General features: G+C 38.9%; 1 protein-coding gene across 1 annotated transcript in view; it reads right to left on the bottom strand.

The window, feature by feature from the left end:
* Positions 1-25,615, bottom strand: part of SNTG2 (syntrophin gamma 2) — a 4,306,282-nt gene that overhangs the window by 1,868,473 nt on the left and 2,412,194 nt on the right. The window lies entirely within an intron of this gene.

The raw sequence follows: 25,615 nt of genomic DNA, 5'->3' as shown, positions 1-25,615 counted from the left end.
CAGCAGGTGCATTGAGCATACGGGCATGGGTGTCACAGTGGTTTGGTGGTTAGCATTGTCGACTCACAGCAAGAGGTTCTCTTGTTCGATTCTCAGCTGGGGTGGCTTCTGTGTGGGTCTGCATGGCCACCCTGTGTTAATGTGGGTTTCCTCTGGTTTCCTCCCACATTTCAAAGACATACATCTGGAGGATTTCTCCCTGGGTAGCCACTGAAAACGGGCTCTGTCCCAGTTGGACTTTTCTGATAATTATTAAATAAATGAATAAATACACAAGATTTGTAACTGTGGGTATCAGTAGAATTATGGTTCTATAATTACACATTTATTTTCTGAAGTGTCATGACACACGCATACATGTTTAAGCACTCAGCTGTTTCATAGGATCATAGGATAATAGGAAATTAGTAGGCTAATGGCCCTAGGGACCTTACAAGCCTAGGAAAGATCTACCCTTATTTCCATGATCAGCACATATTGCCCTGTCTAAGAGGGACACAGGTGGAACCCCAGGGAGTGAATTTACAGTAACCCATTCAGTTGTTCAGATTGCATTTGAAGAGGTCCAATGAGGTGCTCTGTTTGAAATGAAGTGAGTATTTGTTCCAAAGGTGTGGTAATCTCCAGGTGACAAAATCTGTCCATCCAGCAGGTTCTATAAATGTTACATACCAGGCTAAGATCTTTAGAGTGAGTAACCAGTGTATCATTTGACCTGGGGATATGCAGCATTTCCAATAAAGCAGGGTCAGAGATTGTCTTATATGCAAGACAGAGATTGCCTCTGTGTAGTCTGTATGAAACAGAATAAAGTGACAGTAATTTCGGATGATCTACATAGGACAGATACTGAAGACTTTGAATTTTCTTTGTGATGAATCTTTGTGACCTCTCCATTTGCTGCAGGTACTTGGAAATGTACGCACCAAAAGGGGCATTATATGTATTGGCTGAATGATGGAAGAGTACAGGGAGGTTAGAAATTCTTTTCTGGAGGCAATGCCCTTACTTATGCGATGAGCACTATAGAATGCCCTTCTTACCACTGTAGAGATATGGTGATCAAAAATAAGGTTGCTGTCAACCTGAGTGCCTAGATCTCACACCACTGAGTGAGTACAGGTCCACTTCCAAATGTCAGACCCCATAATACTGACGTTCATATTCTTGAGATGAGAATACTGACAGCAGGTAATCACTAACAGCTGAAGTCTCCCTGGGCAAGTAAACTCTTGTCCAACACCAAACACACACCGTCCGATAAAACAACCACATAGGTGGAGGGCTATGCCCTTCACACCCCCAATGTGGGGTGCTACACCCCCCACCCCCTGACTATATATATATATATATATATATATATATATATATATATATATATATATATATAATACCAACTCCACGATCTCAATACAGTGGGGAAAAAAGATCATATGTCTACCGGCTGGGCAAGTGTTTACTTGCTCTGGGAAGCTTGAGCTGTTCATGATTATGTGTTGTTGATATTCACATCTCGAGAATGTGAATGTTGGTATTACTGGCTCCAAAATTTAGAAGTGGACCTTTGCATACTTAGGGTATTGCTATTGCTGTGGTAGTTATCAGGAACATCGCTCTTACAGAAAGGGATGATAATACATTTTTTCCATTGAGTTTAAGGCCATATCGTTGACACCAATCATTTGTTTGTGTAAGACCCTCTTGTAGGATGTTGACATAATCTGGAGATTCTATGACTGCTCCCAGTTTGCAGTCATCAGCAAACTTTTTCAGCCCCAGACCTTTAGTTTTTGCTTGTACTTCATAGAAATAGATACCAAACAGTAGAGATCCCAGGACTGATCCCTGTGGAACACCACTGGTTATAGGCCTGGTGTTGGAGGTGCATTCCCCTATTTTGAGTATATGTGTTTTATCAGTGAGCCATTTAGTGACCCATCTAATTATATAAGGGTTGATAACTAGTTGAGTGAGTTTGTCAATGATGTCTGAGTGTGGATAGTGTCAAAGTCTCTGGCTAAGTAGGCTAAATGCATAGATTTCCTTCGTCCAGGGCCTTGGTGACTGTCTTGAAGAAGTCCACCGGGTTTAACAGGCATGATCTCCCTTTGACAAATCCAAACTGAGTAGGGTCAAGTGTTTGGAGATGATCTATATCTTTGTTAATAGGGTCCATGATGCCATGCAGATAAGGCTAGTCTGCCTAATAGGTCTATAGTTCAGGGGTCAGTAGAAGCACCACATTTGTGCAAGGGAATAACGGTGGCCATTTTTCATTCACCTAGGATGAAGCTACTGCTTACACTATGATTGCAAAGAGTACCCAGTGGTGTTGCTAATTCGTATTAGAGCCCATGTAGGATGCAGCCTGTGATGTTATCAGGTCCCATGGATGCTGTGATTTTGGCCTTCAAGAGGACATTTGTGACCTGTTCTTTAGAGATACAAGGTAGGGGACAGGTGGTAGGGATGTCATGGGTATGTAGGAGTGAAGTTTTCACAGAACCTGTCAGCAAATAGGTTAGCTACATCCACAGGCTCAGTATATGTAGTATCATTAACTACCAGTTTGGGACAAATCTGGGCCTTTCCTTTTGGGTTACAGATGTAACTAAAAATGCCTTATGGTTGTCCTTAATTGAGGCAGCTAATATAGATTTGTAGTTTGCTTTGGAGGACTTCACAAGAAGTCTTATTTGCCTGTTTAAGCTGATGAGAGAGTGTTTCTAGTTTAGGGCTTGCTCACTTTTACTCTGACAGCAGTTTCTTCCTCTTATTGTAATGCTTGTTGATGGCAGTTGTCCACAAGGCAGGTTTAGTCTTACTTGAGTAGTTTGTTTTGGTCCTATCAGGTAAGGCCAAGTCAATGCAGTTATACAGGTGTTTGTATAAAGCATTGGTGTAGAACTCAGCATATTTCCCAGTTCCATCTCAGGAGAGAGGTGTAGTGAAGCTATTAATACTTCCAGTAAGAGGTTATAATCTGCTTTGGAGAAGTTTTTAAGTTTACTTGCTGCTGTGGGGTCAGGTGTGATAGTTGCTTTGGATGAGACTGATTTGTGGTCAGATCTCACCAGGGAAGACCTCACAGTGGGGGTGCTACAGTGGTCCCCTTTATTAGTAAGCACCAGATCCAGAATGTTGGCAACCAGCTGGTCCAGGGCATTGGAGTTAATGAAGTTGAGGAATCCTTGGGCAAGTGAGTTTGAGCATGATTCATTTACCCAGTCAATTGATGAGTAGTTGTCACTCAAAATCATGGTGTTCAGATGTATTTTAATAGACTCAAGTAGATGCAAATAGGCAGACTGGGTTCCCTGATTCATTGAGGGGGTCCTGTAGCAGGCAATGACTTGAATAGGTTTCCTACCAACAGTCAATTGCATCTGGAGTATCTCCAGGGAATCATACTGTTTAACTTATCTGGAGGTGTATTTATCTTTAATGAATATTAATTCACCACCTCCTTTAGTTTTCATCCTTTAGTTTGTAGTCTGAATGTGTGGAAGGAGGCGCAACCTGGGATGGATTGTGTGCTCTCTGCAGCCTTGAATCAGATCTCCATGACTGCACAAATGCCAGCATCTTCCAAAGTGAAGACTGCTTCCAGTGAGTGCAGTTTCACGTTAAGACTCCCAGCATTTAGAAGCATAAACTTGAGGTTGTTTTTAGATTGAGTTTTTATGTTGGGAATTTTGTCCTTGAGACGCTGCCTAAAAAGGACACTATCTTGATAGCAAAAGCCTTAGCCAGTAGCCAAAATCCCAGGGGTGACAGATGAAGACCATCTCTAGCAAAACATCAAGGTATGTCAATCATGTCCTCCCAGGCTGACAGATACTGGATGCCCTTAAAATGACACCAGAAACTAAGCCAATAATTAAAGTCAATCATTTTCTGTTTGTAGTGAGGCATCATCCTAGGTGAAGGTAAAATGCTGCTTATGGCACATAACTGCCTGAGACATGTAATCCGAGAGCTCAGTCATGTCTCTCTTCATATAGTCCCGAGAGGTACATCTCAAGTTGTATACACTAACATGGACTATGATGGAGCCATAACAGTACTTGTTGTTGAGAGTCTTGATTGCATGTGTGACATGGCAGATCTTAGCACCTGACAGACAGCTGACCGCAAACTTTTCCTTAACCAGCCTGGTGAAAGGGACATCTGTGTGTCTCATGTTGAAATCACATATGACTAATATGTTTGGTTCTGTGTTTTGCCTTAAGGGCTTGACTTGTGAGACACTGGTGCATGACCTATTATGTGTATTGTACACTGCAGAGGAAGTATTATGTGTAGCATGCTTGTGTCTGGGAGCTCTCTGATGTTTAGGTATGTTACTGGGAGGACCTCCATATATGTAAGTATATGTGATGCGTGTGTAGTAAAAGGTGAGGTGTGCATGCTAACAACCCATGTGTTGTCATATGTATTGACTGGTATGTGAGAGAGCATGGATTCCAGGTTCTTAATATAGTTGCATCTCTCATATGTTGAGTTTTTGTGACCTAGGAGTAGAAGGTTGTCAGTGAATATGAGGTAGTTGATACACTGCCTCAGGATGCTCATGTTGGCCAAGCTGGCTGGAGAAATTGTGGAAAATTGTCTGTCCCTAGTGTTAGGTAAATTTATATGGTCAAGAAAAGAGATCACACTTAGGAATGGCTAGTGGGTAAGAGATGTGTTGTTACCTCTGAGGCTAGGTTTAGTGTTCCACCTGACGGTAGAGCAGGGCCATGAAAACCTCTGCAGGACCACAAGCAAAGTGCTAAGGGAAAATTTAACAAGCAAAATGGCTGCTTCCATAATCACCAACAGTAATCACTGCTATGTGGTGGTGCATGATGGGGCGCTACACACAAACAAGTGCAAATGCGGGTCTTAAAACAGTAAATAACCCTTTTAACTCACACTGGCCAAAAAGGATAATATCTCTGAGCTCTAGTCCAATCACCCTCAATTAGATGGGACCCAGACAGCATTCTCCTCTCACAAGGGTGCAGAAGGGCCTTCACCAACAAGAATGGCTTGCATTTGATGCTCATAAGTTACAAAACAGACCCAGAAACAGAAAATCTGTAACTGGGCTATGCTACAGCTGAACTAGTACAGTATACAGCAAAATGCAATAATAATAGTTCAGACAATTCAAACAGAAAGTAGAATGCAAATACAAATTAAAAGTGCAATATAAGAGGAAAAACAGGTACTTATAGTTAGTTGGAAGCAATGAATGGCTCAGATCTTTTAGCATCTCAATGAAGAGCTAGTTTGAATGTAATGTTCAGGTGATCCCAAACAGTCTAGATTTAGCAAGTCTGAATCTGGCTTATGCTATAAAATGCAAAAGTACTAGAAATTCGAACTGCATAAAATCACAACCACAACACCAAAAACAGTTGAAATAAAGCAAAAATTCACCAGACATTCTCAGCTTAGAAGGATGTAGGCTACACTCCCCCACCACAAGATTCTAGAACACAAACCTTCCTAATGTAATGCATACACATCCATTTCACTGTAGCCTCACAAGATCTTCTCCTAAACATCCCTTAATGATGTTATCCACTATAAGTTATCCTGCAGCATTGTCAAAGTCAGACTTGTGTCATGGCACTTGTGTTAAGGACTGAGCTCTATAGGTGATATACCTAATTAGGTCATGGTTCTAATCTCACTGCAGCCAACTGGTGTGTAATTGTGCATGTGCATATCTAGTCATAACAGCATAAATGTGTAATCTGTAGTCATCAGTCCAATCCCTTAGAGTGCCAACATTTTGACAGTTTTACATGCCTATGCATCCATTTAATTCAGGCCTCCCCACATTTTCTCTCAAAAATCCATCCACTATAAATTGTCCTGCAGCATTGTAAAAGTCAGGCTTGTGCTGTGGTGCTTGCATAATGTACTGAGTTCTCTAGATGGATTAACCAGTGAGGTAGGAGTTCTAATCTCACTGTAGTCAACTGGTGTGAGTGTGTGTGTGTGTGTGTGTGTGTGTGTGTGTGTGTGTGTGTGTGTGTGTGTGTGTGTGTGTGTGTGTGTGTGCGTGCATTCACCCATGTGTCTGACAAGTCAAATAAGCATAACTGTATATCATGCAGTCATCAGTACCATCCCAAGGAGTACCAATATTTTGACAGTTGTACATGCCTACAAATTCACTTAATTCAGTCCCCACAACATCTTCTCTCAAACATCAAGTGTTAAGAACTAAGTTCTGTAGCTGGTGTAACTAGTTAGGTAGAGGCTCTAATATCAATGCAGTTAACTGATACGTTTTTCTATCTAGTCATAAGAGCATACATGCAGTCCTCACAACATCTTCTCTCAAAAATTATGTGTTAAGAACTGAGTTCTCTGTATGGTCTACCTAGTTAGGTAGAGGTTCTAATCTCACCGCTGTTAACTGGTATGTGTTTCTGTCTAGTTATAAGGGCATAATTGTGTATACTGCAGTCAACAGTACAATCTCATGGTGTATCAATATTTTGACAGTTGTATATGCCTATACATCCATTTAATTCAGGCATCCCATCTTCTCTCAAACATCCATTGATGATGTCATGAACTATAAATTGTCCTGCAGCATTATAAAAGTCAGACTTGTACTGTGGTGCGTGCATTAAGTGTTGCATTTTCTTGTTGGTGTACCTAATTAGGTAGGAGTTCTCATCTCACTGCAGTAAACTGGTGTGTTTGTTCGTTCAGCTGGTTGACATTCAAGTGTCCATTTTACACCTGCATGTGGGATACTGCTATTACTATCCTCTTTGTCACCAAACACTGCTATTGTCATCAATTATAAAGTGTTGTCCGACACTCTCCAAGTCAGACTTGTGTTGTGGTACTTGCATTGAATACTGAGTTCTCTAGTTATTGTGCCTTACGTAGGGGTTCTGCTCTCATTGCAGTCAACTGGCATGTGTGTGAGTGTGTGTGGGTGTGTGTGTGTTCAGTCGCTTGACATTCCTGAGACCATTTTAAATTAATATATGGAGAACAGCTATTAACATCTTCTTTTCACCAGCCTCTTCTGATGTCATCAGCTAAAAAGTATTCTCCGACACTATAAAAGACAGAATCATGCTGTGGTGCTTGTGTAAAGCACTGTGCTCTGTTAATAGTCTGGTAGGGGTTTTGTTCTCAGTATGGTCAATTATTGCATGTGTGTGTGTGTGTGTGTGTGTGTGTGTGTGTGTGTGTGTGTGTGTGTTCAGGGTCTACTTCACCTTATCGCATGTTGAAAATATCGAACAGCAATACTGTCGTAAATGCTGTACATCAAAAGTGTTGTTGCAGGATCATGGTATAGTGGGGATGAGAAAATTTGTTCTTTCCTCACTGTAGTGTGATCTCAAAGTTGGTATATTTAATTAGTAGGGGGGTGGGGGCACAGCCCCCCACAAGAACAGTTTCGATGTATGGCATTTTCAATGTTTATGCCGTTCGATATTGTCATCTTTTGACAAGGTAATATAGATGCTGTGTTCATTTGGTTGACATTATAGAGACCATTTTACACCAGCATGTGAGATACTGATATTACCATCTTATTCTCACCAAACTCTGCTGATGTCAGCAGCTATAAGGTATTCTCTGACACTATAAAAGACAGAATTATGCTGTGGCACTTGTGCTAAGTACTGTGCACTGTAAATAGTTAGAGGTTCTATTCTCACTGCAGTCAACTGTGTGTGCATTCAACAATCACTTTGATGAACAATATTAGAATATGTGAGTCCACAGCCATGTCCAACCCTCCATCAAACAGCTTGTTGTAGCATACAATGATTATGTCATCTTGTATAACATGCACTCTAACAGCACCCAAGACAAACCTGCACTGTGGCAGTAACATTAATTATGTGTTTGCAAGCTACTTTAACTACACATATAGGTGTTCTAATCTGACAGCAGGCATCCTGCATGTCTATACATACAACTGTCACTTTTGAGACAATTTTACACAGTGATGTGACTCCACATCCATGTCCTACTCTCCTCCAAAAATGTTTTCCTCAACATACATTGATGCTATCATACAACACAAAATGCAACGTGACAGTGTTACAGTCAGACATAGGTAGTGTTGCTACTGTGTCATTGCATGGCATTCATATTTTATGCCTGCACAAGTGTAATGTTCAAGTCAGGCCCAGTATACTGCTGTGTGTGTTGCTGGTGGTACATTATGGCCATTGTATGATCTTTGGAATAGCTCTTCATTTCACTATAATCAGGCTCATACCTCAGGGCTCTGTTCTAGGCCCTTTCTTGTTCATTTTTAAGTCTCAGATGTCAAGAATGACTTGCACATTCTTTGTGAAAACAGCTTTGTGGAGGACTGTAGATTGTGGACAATCACTGAATTCAACTGTGATATTGGTACAATATAGACAGTATCAACACACACAAAGGATTGCTGCCATGGCCATGAAAACACAGGAGATAAACAAAAATCATGAGGGGTTTGTTATGTTATAAAAGCAAATACACAACCTAATTCTAATATAGATAGCACACCCCTATGAGCAGACTCAGGTAGATGGCATGTGGAATGTCCACCAGCATTTGCACACAGTGGTGACTACTCCCTTGTATGTAACACAACTCCTGAGTATGTGTGGGACATCCACATCAAACAGCATTATAGTTCCATAGTTCTCAACCTCATTACACCAGTAACCAAGTATGGTGCACCATTTTTCATGTACCTCACAGCACATCTTCCAGGGATGACTTACTCAAGTGTATCACATTTGCCACAGTGAGCTCCACCGCATTTTATTGGTCATACCTAAGTATTCTTTTCATTGCATAAACATTAGTGTTTGATGGTGCAGAACCCACATCAAGGTGTTTTACGAGATGCATATGGGATATGTGTTCCTGTGATGCACACAGTACATACATAGCTGATTGACAACATTCATGGCATGGCTCGCATTCATAACAGTGTAGACTATGTCAGATATATGCCATGCACACCTGACAACTGGCCATGATTGCTCATAATCTCACATACAGGTATAGCAGTGTCCCTGCTAAGACCTCCAGAAAATGTTAAAGTTCGAGGAAGGTGTGCTTTATTCCCCTCATAGATTGCCAACAAATCCTAATAGTTGTACAAGTATGTTCTTGCAGAACCATCTATGAACACTCACAATCACATATGTTATGTCAAAGATATGTCATTACTTGTGGTATTAATCTGATATTGTCCATATTTGTGCATGCTTCCTTCTACTGTTGTCCATTAGCCTGTTATTGTTTGTCCCACTTGGGTGACACCTATGCTAGCATTACATTCATATTCAGGCAACTCATTTTGCACAGCTTCACCATATGTACATAACCCCTATTATACATACCATCCCTGAGATATGTCCTCTCCATTGTTCATGTCAGGATGCTTATATCACATAGAATCATCTCCATTGATATGTCACCTAATGTGACAGTCGCATAATATGCAATAACTGTGCAGTTCATACTGTATCAAGTCAATATGTGATTAGAGTTCATGCTACCACTGTCTTCACTGACATGCTTTCATCTGCTGTACATTGCCATGTTTCACCTATCCTCTTCCCCTGTGTTCATTCCTACAATTCATATGCATGTCCCTTTTCGGTACACACACTTCCTCTAACTATTTATTTATAATGCAGTCTATGTACCCTTACTGGTCATTTACACAACTTTTATTCAGTATGCCCAAAGCAGGTTTCCACAATACTCTACACTGTATACACTTTCATGTAACGTGTTGCAATTATATACATTGCTTTATTTATAACACTTGTAATCACTGTGGCATTCATCTCAATCCCACAGATCTAGTTTGCTCATACAAAAACAGGTTTACATGTCTGCTGCTGTCTGTACTGCTTTACATGGTGTACTAGCCAACAACACTGTTGCTGGCCACAAAACTGGACTTGTTTACTTTTAAATATGGTCCACAGCATGCATATGCAAGTAATACTGCTGCTCACCATGCAGCCATGTAAACTCTATGTAGGCTTTGCAATAAGCCTACACAGAATTTATTGAATCCCCAGAAAGGAGTTATGGGAGCATATACAAGAGGGTTAATACAGAATTAAACACCCCAAAAAGAGGGCAGAGGGAGAGATAGAGTGACAGATAACAACCACAAACAGATTACATAGCTTTACACTTATCTCTAGAAACTGGCATGACATTCTCTTAGGTATGCAAATTCACTAGCAAATTCCATTGTTCTCTGTTGTGTCTAAAAATCTTAAATAAAGTCAGCATGATAAATTGATCACTGCTCACAAACATTGTGTTCAATTTAAGTAGTACTATATGGTCTGGCAATATAGAATTCAGGATTATGACTATGAGCTGATAATAAGCTTCATCATGTAGCAGTGAGTTTGATACTCTCAGACTCCATTTGCCCATTGTGTAACTCAGAACAAGTCACTTAACCAGACAGTGCTGTCAAGTAACCCCTGAAAAGAGAAATGTATGCATGAGTTTACCAAGTTAATAAGCAAACAGCAAATATACAATATTCTCATAATAACATGTCTAAAACAAAATAAAATTCTTTCTTTAGCAGAAATGAAACAGGCTTTAAAGTTTGATATCTTACACAGGCTTTAAAAAAAGTTTGATATTTTATAAATATGTTCTCTTGTCTATTTTATTTTCATATGAGGGGGTCGATAAACCTTAACCATTATGGCATGTCCCCCCCAAAAAAACATTTGACTGTGCATGGTAGGAGATTAGAGACACCAGCCCCAGGCAAACTTTAAAGAAGTTGGAACTTGAGACCTCTCCTATGCAAAACCAGCATTCTATCCACTACACTACAGAAGCACACTGTTTGAAAAGTAACTTGCTCTCTTGATATGCTATGGGATCTGCCCTACTTCTCTTTCTTGTTAATGATCTCACTTTACCTGCCACATGTTATAAAACTTCACAGGCAGATGACCTGGTGTTGACGAAACCAGGGAGCACTGGCATTTTGTTTCAGCATGCCATTATTTGCAGAGAGAAACCTTTACCTTCTGAAACCAATGCTACACTTTGTTTTTTTCCATTTCCTTTCATACTCATTTTATATTGTATAATTTTTTTGTTCTTTTTCTTTTATATTTATTTATCTCACATGTATCAGTCTTGCCTATTTTCTATAAATTTGCTTGCTTATATCCTTCTCTTTCCATTATATATTTTATTGTGAATGATATTGATCTGTTGTTGTAATTTGTACCACTGAAAATGGGTCCTTGCTGATTTAGAATTTCCCTGAAAAATGTCAGTAAATAAATAAAAAATAAATTTGAGATCACTTAAATGAGTGGCAGAGATATAAGGATAAAACAATTATTGTAGCTAGAAATAAAGCTAAAATAATGATTTTAGATCCCCACAATGGTTGTCATGGTTGTTGTCATTCTCTTTGCAAAATTTACAAGTAACCTTATTCAACCATGTTATGGACATAAGATATTTAGATAGCTAGATGAACCAAGCACTTCATTTAAATCTGCATATGGAAATTACTGTGAAGGGGTTTCTCACACAGCTTTGCTGGCCTATGTGCTATACAGACTTCCTAACCTAGAAGTTAGAGGAATATTCATCTACCTGTATTTGAATTTGAATTTGTATTTGACTATACTCTGTTTACATTTATCATTGTTCTGCATTAAATACTAAGCACTCTGAACAAGGCTTGTATATACTTTTCACCTTTTGACTCAAGCTAGTATCATTGTCTTTTCTCTTTGGAAAGCTGTATCACTGTCTTTACAAAAAGATGTAACCTGATTCTTTTTACAGATATTTCAAAGCAAAAGAACTGTGCTTTACTTTGACCATCAATGGCAAAAGCTAATACAGTATATTATTTCTAAATATTCCAAAATCCAAATGCTCACACTCTAAAAAGCTTTGAATTTGGCCAAGTGACTATTGAACAGACTTTTGCAAAAACTAGCACTGCAGTCAGGAATGCGTTGATAACTTTATAAGGTATACCACTCAACTCTCTACCTTCTGAACTAATAAAGTGGGTATAGTGTGTATAATGTGATTAATCATATGCCTTTTTGACAAAACATCTAAACTACTAACAGATCACATATCCATATTAGTGACATTCAAAATGCCATTCAGAACTTCTAAAACTTGCTTTTCTTGCAAGGGGCAAACCACTCTGCACCCTCCATGTGAGTGTAGCTACCATACTAGAAATATCTCAGTATATACAAACTCTGAGGTTGCACAGATTTGGGGAAAAACTTGGAAAACAAAAATAAAGCTCATCTTCATCCTCTTCTCTGGCTCAAGCAAACCAAATGTGAAAGCACATTTGTGACATAACCAACTCATAAACAACTTAAATATTTTTTACTAAGGGATCCTTCGATGACAACATTCTGAGACTCAGTTTACTTGTACAAGACATGTCATAAATCTCCATAATAAATAACATGAAGGAAGCAGCAATCTGTAAATCCTTTTTGTAAATTTAGATGCTAAGTTTTTCCTAACTTTTTTTACTGAGACTTACTGAAACACAGACTAATATATAACATTTAATAGTCTATAAAATAGATTATCAAGGGAATAATAATTATTTTGTTTAACTACTCATCTCTGAATAGTGCCATTAAACTAACAGTAAAAAACTTCTCTTGAACTTCATTGTTGAATATTGTGTCTGTCTTCCTATATATTCAGAAGTTCATTCTTTGACTCTAAATTTATCAATTCAGTGACCAGAAATGAGTCTTCCAATGTTCACAATCAGTCTTGTTGTTGTTATTATTATTATTGTTGTCTTAAGTAAAGTCAAGTCCTTGTCAGCTCATGGGACCCTATGGAAAGTTATGCATGCCTGTGTTCTACCCTCAGTCAAGTGAGGAATCATTGTAAGAGGAGTAGCTATTGTTGTACTGATTCTGTCAATTCCATCACATAGATAATATTCTCTTTTACAGTGGTTTTCAGACTTGGCAAACAAAATAATATTTTATTTTACATGATATGTCCACAGCATCAATGTCAAAGTCTTGTCACTAATGCTTAGATTTTATTTCTCCCAATATCAATTTATTTTTTATTTTGGGGGGGGTAACTATATTTTTCATCACAATCATAATTGTAAAGTGTTAGGTTTCTTTTTAGTTTGTTTCTTCACTATGTAACTTTTTCATCCAATGACATTATTGAAAATGGACAATTCAATTCTTCATATGCATAGGAGGGTATTCATAGTCATTAATGCAAATGCTTTAAGGAATTCTAGTGGTGGGCTCAAACAGGCACACCTGAGCTGGGATTCATAGATGCTATTTATGCCAACTGTGGAGTCCTCAAATGTAGTTATGCAAATCGGCAAATAGGGAGATGGCAATGAGAAGCAATGTAAGTAAGCTAATTATGGCTATTTTACTCCATTAGCAATTCATAGTCAGTTTTTCCTGGTTTCCAGTAGTTGTTGCAGTTGTGGTATAAAAAGCAAAGTCTCACCAAATGTATCAGAGTTGCAGTTGGTGAAAACACTATCTCTTGTGGTCAGCTTTGCTATTTTTAGGTCAGAATTGCTTGCCTTGGCAGGGCCAAAATTGCTTCTGCCCAGGGGCATTCATCCTCCAAGAGGCAGCAATACAAGCAAAGGATTACTAATTATAACTTTGATAATCAAGAAATCCTTGAAGGTTTTCAGTGAATAGAGGCATTTTAAGGGTCTTAGTGGGCATGTTTGATCCCCATAGGATCAGTGGAAGAATGCGTGGACTTCCTTTTCCAGTGGACATCAAAGTATGTATAGTCCTCACTATACTTGCTGCAGGTACATTCCAGAGATAGTCTGGGGACACCTTGGGGATCTCACAGGTTTCTGCCTTGAGGTTACTGAAGGAGTTGTTGGATGTAGTCTTGGCATTTATTATATTATTATATATTATTTTTATTGGTAGAGTTGAACTGTTTGTTTCTGATGCTGTGTCTGTAATACAAGTCATTCCTACACACTAATAGCAGTGCAACAGCATATAGTATAGCATGCTTACAAGGGGTGTGTGGGACACTTACCGTGAAGTCTAGCTTCATTTTTATTAGCTGCTGATGTACAGGGCTGACCTTATAATAATGAATTGTGACATGTTTAATTACAGCACTGTTTGTCAGCATTCAGTATTAAACATTTAAAAGGTGTATACTTTAAACCACCCTTCAGGACCGGATAAATGCAAATGCTGCTATGGACTTTGGTTTGAAGGAACTGTATCCAAACCACCTCTTATTATTCCAGCTGCACCATCTTCTATATCATAGTTATCCCAATGGAGGAACAGAAGGTATTCATCATCTGGTGTTAACTTAATAAATTCAGACTCCCATCCTCCATAGTGGTCCTGGAAATTGCATTCTTTCTGGCCATACTTCTAGTACATTTTACATATCATTTACCCTTTTCTTGTACTGTGCCAGAAATCTGTTTCTGCCTCCAAATGGAGTGATTTCAAGAACTACTTAGCTCCATGCTGTGCTACTCTTAGGTTGTCTGGGCCTCCTTTTACTAAACAGAAGTTTGCCATATGTCCTGAGTGCTGCCATGAGTACATGGTTTTCCACATGGCTAAAGTTATCATAGCTTTTCCTGGATCCCTTATTCTCCATCTGTACTACACGGGGAGGGGGGGATAAATAAAAGAGCTACAGTTCTTAGGTTCATAGGTGTTTACTATGCTAACAACCACACGGGCCTTTTTAAGCCTAGCCATGCGTCCCAAATCTCTAAGTCCTGATATACTTGATAAGTATAAGCATGGGCCTGGGTGATGAACCATCTGCACATTACCTGTGTCCATTAGAGACATAGGTGCCAAACCAGGGATGCATTTCCAGTTTCCAAACCAATTGTCCAAGTTGCACTTGAATTGGGTTAGGGAGGAACTTTGCTTCACATAGATGGGGAGCCATCAAACCCTTGCCACAGTACTGTGTGGATGACATCAACAGTTAAACTATAAACCACTGGCCTACTATTCCTGTCACCACCACAAATAAATAAAGAATAGAACAGAAATATGATTTCAAAGTGTACAACTTCAGATTATTTAATACTGATGCAAGTAATTACACCAACATTAACATTAAGTACTGTTTGCCTTTGCCATGTATTCTTCCCTTACTGACAGCTGTAAAACAACACTTTTTCTACACATCAGTATTTCTGTCTTCTGCACAATACGCAGACTGAACTGCAATAACTACTTCTCAGATATATGGACAATAGAAACGTTCGGTAATGGTGCATTGTTCACTTGTTACAATTTCAAGGAACAGAACCACATGTGAAATAACGTGCAAGCACTTTCCCATAATTAATCAGTCATGCAATTTTATATTTAAATGCACATTACAGTACAAAATGCATTGCAATTGACCTTTAAAAGATTTTGACATTAACTGTTAATTGGCCTGTTAATAATTATTAATTAGTTTATAAACTTTTTCTTACTTTTTGATGTCTGTGGTATCTTAAGTAATTTTCTGCCTATCTCAGCTGTTTGCAAATCAGCATGGTGAAGTTCAACCTTATGGTGTAAATTTATGCCAATTTGCACATTTACTGTGCAAATTAGGCTAGTTTATAAGCATGTTTATAAACTGTAGTATAACACAAACGTGTTACTAAGTACATTGACTTATTCTAGATTTTCAATGATTGTGAGCATGTGTGACACTCTACATTAATGAATCTGAAAAGCTGTGCATAAGCTGTTTACAGACACACTCTGCTTGGTAAACACAGCCAATATAAAGATATACTAGAAGATTCAAAGTGGAGTCATCTGAATGTCAGGTTCTAATGAATTTGAAGGTTAATCCCTGGCCATCCAAGTCTGTATATCACACCCTAACAAGTGATATATATATCAAAAATTCTGTAAATACTGCATCACATTAGTACCACCATTTATTTCTCCACTAACTGTTAAAAAATGTGATTAAAAAGGACTAAGTCCTACTTCACTGCATGAAACCAAATGCTGCTAAGTCAGACATAAGAAAAATGTAAATATTCTGAAGAAATAAAATTGGCAACACTTATTGTTATAGATACATTTAGAAATAATCCATAAGTAATTATATAGTCTAGTAAGTGTTTCCCTTTAAGAAAAAAAAGTGTGAGACAACTCAGTTTTAGTTACACCAAACCTGCCAAAGTTATCAATATCTGGTGTAATGAGCATGCTAGTAAAAAAAAAAGCTTAGTCAAGATTATGTCACAGCCATAATGTAGCGGTTCTAACCCTGGTTAATACATCCCTAACATTACTTTCCTCATTCCGGTTCTGGCTCTTTGAATGATGGCAGCACCTGTGAAGTTAAAAGGCTGCACTCCTGGATGATCTGAAAAGAGACCTTAAACATGCTTTACCTTCTCCATGACTCATACATGGAGAAGATCCAGGCATGCATGTGTTCCAGTATGTGGAAACAAATTAATATCTAACAGGCGTTGGTTGACCACCTGTCAACCCTGTACTTGAGGTAACATTTTGAAATACATAAAAAATAGGAATAGCATTTATATAATCTGACATCCATCATTTCATGACAAAGAAAAAATTTGTTCATGGGTTACTGTAATAAATGAAAATGACTGTAAAGAATATGAAAATAGTAATCTGTGCTTGTAACTCTGTAAATATATTAGTAATACTCAAATATCAGTAATGCTGAGTGCATGCTTGACAAAAGGAGGTATGGCCAGCACACCTACCTTGAATTTTGTAAATAATTATATGTCAGTTGTGAATATCAAACTAATTTATATGACACTTGTGTTACAAATGTATTAGAACTGTATGTCATGTGCATATTAAACTGCTCTTTACAGATATTTGTGTTGAAAAGGTATTTGTAAAGTGCTGTGTTTAAAATGTATCCACAGTGTGCCCTACTGGAAGGGAACAGAAATGTACATGCACTGTTGTAACTGTTTAATGTATATATCTTAACAGTGGAAAATAGAATACAGGAGGTTAACGTCAGTCCAGCAAACTTTAGAAAAATATCTGAAATTAAATTACTTTACAGACTAGGTCATAAAAATGTTTCAATGCATCTAGAGACAAAAAGTCTGTACTAGGAACCTTTCTGTATTGTCTCTAGGGTGAACTAATTGCTACTTTGGAAGCATGAAGGAATGCAATTGTTTTATGACTTCCAGCACCTGCCAAAGTTCTGAGCAAAATATTTTTACAGGCAGATGCTAAATACTGCCAGATCCAGCAATGGGTGTTTGCATGAGAACTAGAATTCAGATGATCAGAAATGATGTCATTCTGCAAGCTATCTCAGCAGTAATATTTTAGATATTTTTTGCAATGTCTAGCAGTGAGACAGAGCATTCTGCATTCGGTTTTGGACCGGACAATAGCAAGAACCATTCACCACATCATCTGCCGTGCTCTAATTAAGTAAGTTGCTAAAATATAGTAACTCTGTTAGATACAGTCAGGAATATAGCAAAGTTCAGTTTAGATTTTGTTTTTCTTTATTTGTGTGAGCCTGTACTTCAATGTTATTTTAAATATTTCCTGTGGTTTGGAACTATGATGTGACTGTGAATATATATTTAGTATTAGCTTGTTCTTTTATTATTTATTATTAAATACATCTAAACCTTTTATTGTCTCTTATCTGTGTAGAGATATTGAAGTTTTGAGAGTACTTGCATATTTATTTGGTGACACTCTGTGGGCCACTCCTAATAGCCTTGCTTTTGGTCAAACTACCATTTGCATTAGTATTAATATTACACTGTAAACTGGACACCCTTTGTTAAAGGACCTTGAAGTAGCCGATAAGGAGTGACTGGTGACAGTAGTAACTACCTTATATCCTGGCAGAAGTGGGCATAGCTAGTAAACATGCACCAGCCTTTTCCAGGTGTGTGTGTGTGTGTGTGTGTGTGTGTGTGTGTGTGTGTGTGTGTGTGTGTGTGTGTGTGTGTGTGTGTGTGTGTGTGTGTGTGTGTGTGCGTGTGTGTGTGTGTGTAAATCAAACATCAAAGAGTGTGCATGTCAGCTACTTGGGCAGGGACATGAAGCACTGGTTGGATAGAAAAGGTGCTGGAGGTCTTGGCTTGGTCACTCATCTGAGATCTCAAATCTATAGCTGTGCTACTTGGGAGTCTTATCAGTGATCTGGAGAAAGAGGGAGAAACCAGCCTTGGGCTGACTGTGGTCTCTGTGTGTCTTAAGGGAGATTGCACTTGATGCAGAGAACTGCATCTGGAAATACTGTCTGTGTAACAGTTATCCTCTCAGGGAATGTCCAGCCACAGATGACAGTGGTGAGGATTGAGGCTTCTTAATTATTGGTTCAGTGGAGGGTTATCACAGCATGTAACACAGTTCTGAAATAAAACTTACAGTTACAGATGTAAAGAACTGTGTAGCATTGTAAAGAACCGTGTAGCATTGCAATGAAAAAGACTTTTTTTTTTAAGTATTTTAAAGAGGTAACTAAAATAAATAAAAACAATTGCTGAACTTAATTCATCAAGTGTTGCTTGCTGCATGTACAAGATGACTGAAATAACACTCATCACATCCTAGTCAGACTGACTGCTGAGGGAGGAGAGTGGGAGTTACTTTGATGAAATAATGAGCAGCAAATAACTTTTCAGAGAACAGACTTACTTCAGTATTGTACAATTGTCAAAGTTCTGCAGAAAAGGAAATTCACACTTCTTTGATTTGTTACACTTCAGCATTTACAGTTCAAGTATTCCACAGTGTTACATGCATTTTTAAAATAAAAAAAACAGGACCCCATTCCTATTTCTTTTTATACAATTCAACAGAATATTTAACTTACCGTATTTTAATAATACACGTGTATGCTTTCAACAGTTAACAATCAGACATGTATGCTTTCAACAATTAACAATCAGGCATGTATGCTTTCAACAGTAACAATCAAACATGAAAAGACAAATAAATGATTACAGAGCATATAAGACGTGTATAGGTGGAATTCATTCAAATACAGATAAATAAGCTTATCCTTCTTTTTTACTTCCAGTTGAGGAAGAGATCCAGTATATCTACCAACAGGATAAGACAAGAACAAAGCGGCTGTTGGTATCTTCTGGTAAAAATAACTGGTGCCCATAATATATTTACTGTTTAATTAAGCATGGTACAAATTATTACACATAATTCAGGGTAGCATAAACAGTATTACAGCAATGCTTTTAAAACTGATTACAGAGGTAATCCTGCAAACAGCTATTGTTATACCTTTGCAGCTGAAAGAAATACAAATCAAGACAGGAACAGATCAAGAAAATTGTGTTATACTGTCATTTTTAATCTTGAGTAACTGCAGTACTTAGTGACATCTTTCCTGTTTGATGTCTGTGTACTGTAAAATGTGCTTGAAAAGTACAGTATTGAAACAGAAAACCTGTCTGAAAGAAAAAATCCCTTGCCATTTCAATTCATGACACGTAAGCAGAAGCACTACTCTTACACTTTCATCCCAGTTGCATAACCACTTCCCCAGTCACTACCCCCAACCATACTCATAACCACTTCCCATACACAAGTTTACTTCAATAAAGATCTTTGTTCAGTAGTTTACTGAGTTGCTGTCCTGTACTAAAACAGTATTGTGTGGATTTACTGTGCTTTTTTTGTTTTGTCTCTCTCCATCCATTTCTCTCTCTCTCTCTTTACTTATTTTGCTTATGCATTTCTTTTTCCTTTGTTGTTTTTCTTCTCTTCCATTTTATTTTTCTTTTATACAGGATCATTATATTCCCTCAGAAGGAGACCAGGCACATACCTTCCAGGCTAGGGAGAAATCACCCACTGCCTGTCCAGGGATATCTGTGCAGAGTTGAAGTGGAGGTGCCATTCCTGAAGGCACTCCATTATGTGGTAGCCTGGTAAGTCTCACCAAACGGGTGCTTCGGAGTTTGCTTGAGGATGTACTGCTAGAAGTAGAGGACATGAAAAGTCCTAAAGTTGAAGCCAGTGTAGAAGACATGCTCACCCATTTGGTGTTGACCACTGTGATAACGCAAGGCCCTATCACCTCAACATTGGGGAAGTGCACTGCAACATCATCTGCCAGTGAATATGTTTGAGTATCTGTGAACTGGATATACAGTTGTGACTTGCTCACCCCTTCTTCCCTCACCATTTCTCCTTTACCCACTTCCCTATTTACCATGCACACAAACCACTCGCAAAAATAAATTGGGGTGTATATCCCCCAAAAACATAGTGCACATCCTTTCCCAACTCCTCCAGCTCAAACTCTGTTGATGTTTCCCTTCTGCATTCACCTTTTTGTTTTTTCCCCCTTTTTTCAATCTGTCCTATCACCCCCACTTCTATTCTTTAATTAAACCATCAGGGTATCAGCAAAAGGATACCCTACATTAAAAAGTTCTAACCCCTTTACTTTAAAAACACCATTGTGGCTGCTGCATTGTATGCAAATTTGCTATAATATTTTCAGCATGACTGCCATCAGCTGCTGTTGCCCATGAAGTGCCAAGGCACATACCATTTGCAGTTTTGTGAAATACTTTGCACGTATGAATAGATGCAGTTTGCACAACCTACACGTTTACAAAAAATGGGCATGATTATGGAAATTGCTTCACTTGTTTTCATGTCTGTGTAGGCCCACTGTCTGCAATGGTGAGCTACTCTGTTGCACAGCCCCAGACTATGAATATCACCCATAGATGCAACTTTGCTGCTGAAGGCCTTACCTAAATTTTGCATGACCATTTTATGAAAAGCAATTCATCACTGCATTTCTTGAATGCTTGTCATGGTAGATGTAGTTTTGTACATTGAACTTTAGTGCAATAGTCCTAGACCCCATATATATATATATATATATATATATATATATATATATATATATATATATATATATATATATATCTTAGCAGCACTTATGGGGGCAGCCCCCCCAAATGGGGGTGTAGGGAGGGCTTGATCTCTGCAATACATATGTTATTGACGTTGTAAAGTATTGGTGTTTTGGGAGTTTGATAGTTTGGTTCATTAATGATGTGGGCTCAGTCATTTGAATATTGACATACTGGTACATCGATGTTCTAAACTAGATCCATTTGTATATATACGTATATACGGACATAGATGCAGAGTTTGCCTGGCAGACTAATTTGTCACTGGACTGTACCTTTAAGGTTTGGATATGATGTGAGATTGGTTATGGATTGGGATCATGACACAAAAAAGTCAGAGAAGGGTTGGGAGGTTATATAAGGTTAGGTCAAGGGGAGGGAAGTCTTTGGCAGCACAGATTGTGTTGTACAGTAGAGTATATAATGTCCTGGTGATCAGCTGGGGTCATTTAGATAGGGTCCCAGGTATTTGTTTCAGGTCGGAACTAAGTTGTTTAGTAATCATTTCAAGGAGGAGGTGAGTAGTAAAGGTAATACTGGGGTGGTTACATAACATGTAAGTAGGTAGCTTGAGTAAAACCTGGTTGAAATAGGTTAAGACTAGGAAATTTTTGTTAGGTAGTGGTTTGGGGCTGTGTTAAGTAGGAAAAGTTTAGTTTAGTTTAGTTCCCCAGATATGTTGACTGTTAATTTAGCATGAGGCAGGCTTGTAAATTTGTGGGGAGGGTTTGCAAAAGGTGTTGACCACTCCTCAGCCAGTAAGAGTGGGCAGTGGATGTATAGGCTTGTTGGAGGAGGGCGGGAGACTTAATGGAGTGAATTTTAGATTTAAATGGTTTGTTGGTGGTTAGTAATCAAAAGAGGGAACAATTAAGGCTGGTAATGTCATGGCATTAACAGTTAATAATTAGAAATTATCAGCTCAATGTTTTAAAGGTTTAACTTTTACCCATTGTCTTCAGAGGAAGTGTGACAGGTCAGTATGTGTGCTGTTGTGATGCAGACATCAATGACTGCATCAAACTAAGTGAGGGGTTACTAGACAACAGTAATGTGTGTGAAGCAGCTCCCACACATACCAGAAGGCAATAAGCACAAGCACTCAGCAGACATACCTCCCAAAGGTACAGATTTTCTATGAATGTGTAGATTTTTTACCTTATATTTTATTTGTGTTTCATAAAATGACCAGTCATCTAACAAGTAATGGAGGATGGAAGTCACCTGATATGTAAGGCTATGGAGTGGATCATCATGGACCTAATTAACAAGGCTATAGGGAATCTCGAAACTCTAGATCCCTCTCAATTTGGTTTTGTGAAAGGTAGATCATGCCTGCTCAACCTGGTTGACTTCTTTGAGTCTGTCATCAGAGCTGTGGATGAGGGCAAGGCAGTTCATACAGCCTACTTCAATCTGGCCAAGGTCTTTGGTATCATTCCCCACTCAGGAAATATTGATAAACTCACCAAACTAGGCATCAACCCCTTTATCACTAGGTGGGTTGCAAATTGTCTCACAGATAGAACCCACAGTGTGAAAGTATCGGACTCCAAGTCAGACTGACAACTGGTCGTAAGTGGAGTCCAACAGGGATCCGTCCTGGACCCTCTCCTGTTTGGCATCTATTTCTCAGAAGTCCAGGCCAACATGGAGGGACTCTGGCTGACCAAGTTAGAAGGCGACTGCAAGCTGGGAGTCAGTATTAACTCCCAAATTGATGTAGACATCCTACAGAAACGCCTCACTGAGACCAATGACTGGTGTCGAAACCATGGCCATAAGCTTAATGCCAAAAAATGTGTCATCATCCCCTTTGGGAAAAGCTCAGTTCCCACTAATTACCACATTGATGGGAGCTCACTGAACACTGAAGCCATTATAAGAGATCTGGGCACACAGGTTGACAACAACCTCTCCTTTGACCAACACATTGCCACTGTGGTCAGAAAGTCCTTCTATGTGGCACATCTCATTACCAAGGGTTTTGCATCCAGGAAGAAAGAGGTCATCATCTCTCTCTACTCTTCCCTCATTAAGCCAGTAATTGAGTATAATGCCCCATTTGGGATATACTTCACTAGACACATGCAACAGCTGGAAAGGCCACAAAAGTACCTCACAAAGAGGATCCTAGACATTAAACAGATGTCCTACATGGACAGACTCAAAAAACTCCAGCTATTCTCTGTCTCATATCATCTACTAAGAGGCGATCTCTGCTTGACTTACAAAGCCATGTCTGACCCAGTTCTGTTAGAAATGCTATATCTAAAGAAATCCAAATCCCTCTGCACCACATGCTCCAGAGAACTCAGCCTCATTACCACAATCAACAGAACATGCTGGAGGGACAGGTTCATAACCCAGAGACTGCCCATGCTCTGGAATAGACTTCCCATACATGTCAAGCAGAGCACCTCACTGGCCCTCTTCAAGATAATGATGAGTGGATGGGAAATAGAAAGTTCACCCCAGGGATCACTGCAGTGGCTGTACTTGACTGAGGCACTAGGAACTAATGTCGGGCAGCATGATGCCAGGGCACTTCTACGGAATAGACTTGTAAAGGCTCCAGGGCCATTAGCCAAGTACACACCTATGAACCTATGAACCAAATAATGATATACATTTGAGTTTTCCACTTAATATCTTATAGAAAATGGATGCTAACTTGATCCTGTTCTTCAAGAAACTTTCTTAAGTTTATAAGAACAATATTTAAAGTCCATCATTATCGATGGTCCTTCATCTCCTCATTAGTTTAGACTTTGTCCAAACTGCCTGCTGTGAGGATGAGAAGTATGCAGGCAGATGTTACTTGTGATCAGCTTACATGGCAGAGCAGATCGCAAGACATATAAGATTTGAAAGGTACAGCTGCTTGCTACATTGAAAAAAATGAGTAAGGAAAGTGGAGTGGAATGAATGGGGACTGGGTGGGGCAAGGTTCTCACAATGTTTGATGGTGTGTCTTGAGTACAGAGGTGCTGAACACCACCATCCATTGTAAAGGTGGAGTGTTCAGGGCTGATTAGAGGAACTTCCTTCATTTGGTGATGCAGACAAGGGATCAGAAAAAAAGGGGAGGTGAGATTGCATGACTGTTTGATGGGTCTTGGGGGAGGGGAGCACTCTGGTTATACTTGCAGGTTTTGGAACTGGTGAATTAGGAGACCATATTGATAAGAGGCAGACTGTTTACATGTATGTATATATATATATATATATATATATATATATATATATATATATATATATATATATATATATATATATATATACATAGATAAATATTGAAACATAACAAAATATGGATACTGTCAGGACACTCCTAAGGCAAATGGCTGGCATATGGAGGAGTAGGAGGTGGGTAAGGAACAAGGTGGCTTCCGCTCCACTCAAAAAAAAAAAAGTAAAAGTTTTCTTGACAGTTTTGAATGGACTGTTATGTTTCTTGCACAAGTGGAGGACCTAGCATGGAAGTGGCAAGAGTCAGTATTGCAGGTGGATGAGTTGATTCAGTGAGTGCAGGCATGGTGGCGATATTGTACTTGAGGGCCTCACCACTTTGTTTTGCGCAGAAGTGGGCATGTCGTGAATCAAGTGACAGATGCGGTGGACCCGGACTGTGCAATAGTCTGTAAATTACAAAAAACTGGCCTGTGACAATTGGCAGCCACTAGTTAATAAGCTATCGAGTCTTTCAGTTTTTGTTTCAAAATATTATCCAATTTTCAAAGTAGATTGTAAGTAGCGATGACACATAACTGGTACAAAACTGTTCATTAAAATATTAATGAAACTGGAGTTTGAACACCCGAACAGAACGTCTTAGCCAAGCTGGTTGTTATGGCCTGCTTCGCCCACAAAATATTCCTCACCCATTGCAACAGGACGATAGTTCGTGGATTCCTGGCCTTCTGGCTTTGTTTAAGAATAGGCGCAAAATTGCATGGCTGCGGCCGAAATTTGGGTTACCAAAAGCAGCATGGCCTTGTGTTTGACATTTTTTGATAGCAAGCATCAAACCTGGTCTTGGTTTTTGTATTGTAGACCAACATAGCAGATTTATTAGCATGGAAATGTTAATTTCTTACTGATTTTAGCCATATTTATTAAAAGCGCGCTTCCAGTATAATCTTTAACTGTATTACATTTTGCCCCTGCCCTCTCCCCAGCCAAGTACATACAACTTTATTCTGTATTTCCACTGAAATGCTTAATCTTAAGAAACCCATGCCAGCTTCCTCTCACCAATAAAATCTAGGTATAACTTATTTAGAATAAGCACAGATGTAATCATTTTTTGGTGATATTGTACTTGTAAGGACTCCCCTAGTGAAAGTATTGTTTTCTTTTTACATTTTGTTGTATATTCGGAGGGAGTGCATATTCATGAATGACATATCACGAAGGTGGGTTTTGGGCGGGGCTTGCTACTGCGCATCTGGTGAGGCCCTCAAGTACAATATTGCTGGCATGGCAGAAGGCCATCCAGGTGGAATCAGCTAGAGGTAGACAGAAGTGATAATCTCATATTAAACAGCCATTTACAGAGGTAACTGGAAGTAGAACCAAATGGACCAGTAGGTCTTGAAGTTCAGTGGCCAAGACACAGTCAGCAAATCT

The sequence above is a fragment of the Protopterus annectens genome, chromosome 1.part1 (genome assembly GCF_019279795.1).
Source record: "Protopterus annectens isolate FY-2018-M chromosome 1.part1, PAN1.0, whole genome shotgun sequence".
Taxonomy (NCBI): Eukaryota; Metazoa; Chordata; order Ceratodontiformes; family Protopteridae; genus Protopterus; species Protopterus annectens.
The sequence above is the reverse complement of the archived record's forward strand: the minus strand, read 5'-3'. Positions and strand labels throughout refer to the sequence as shown.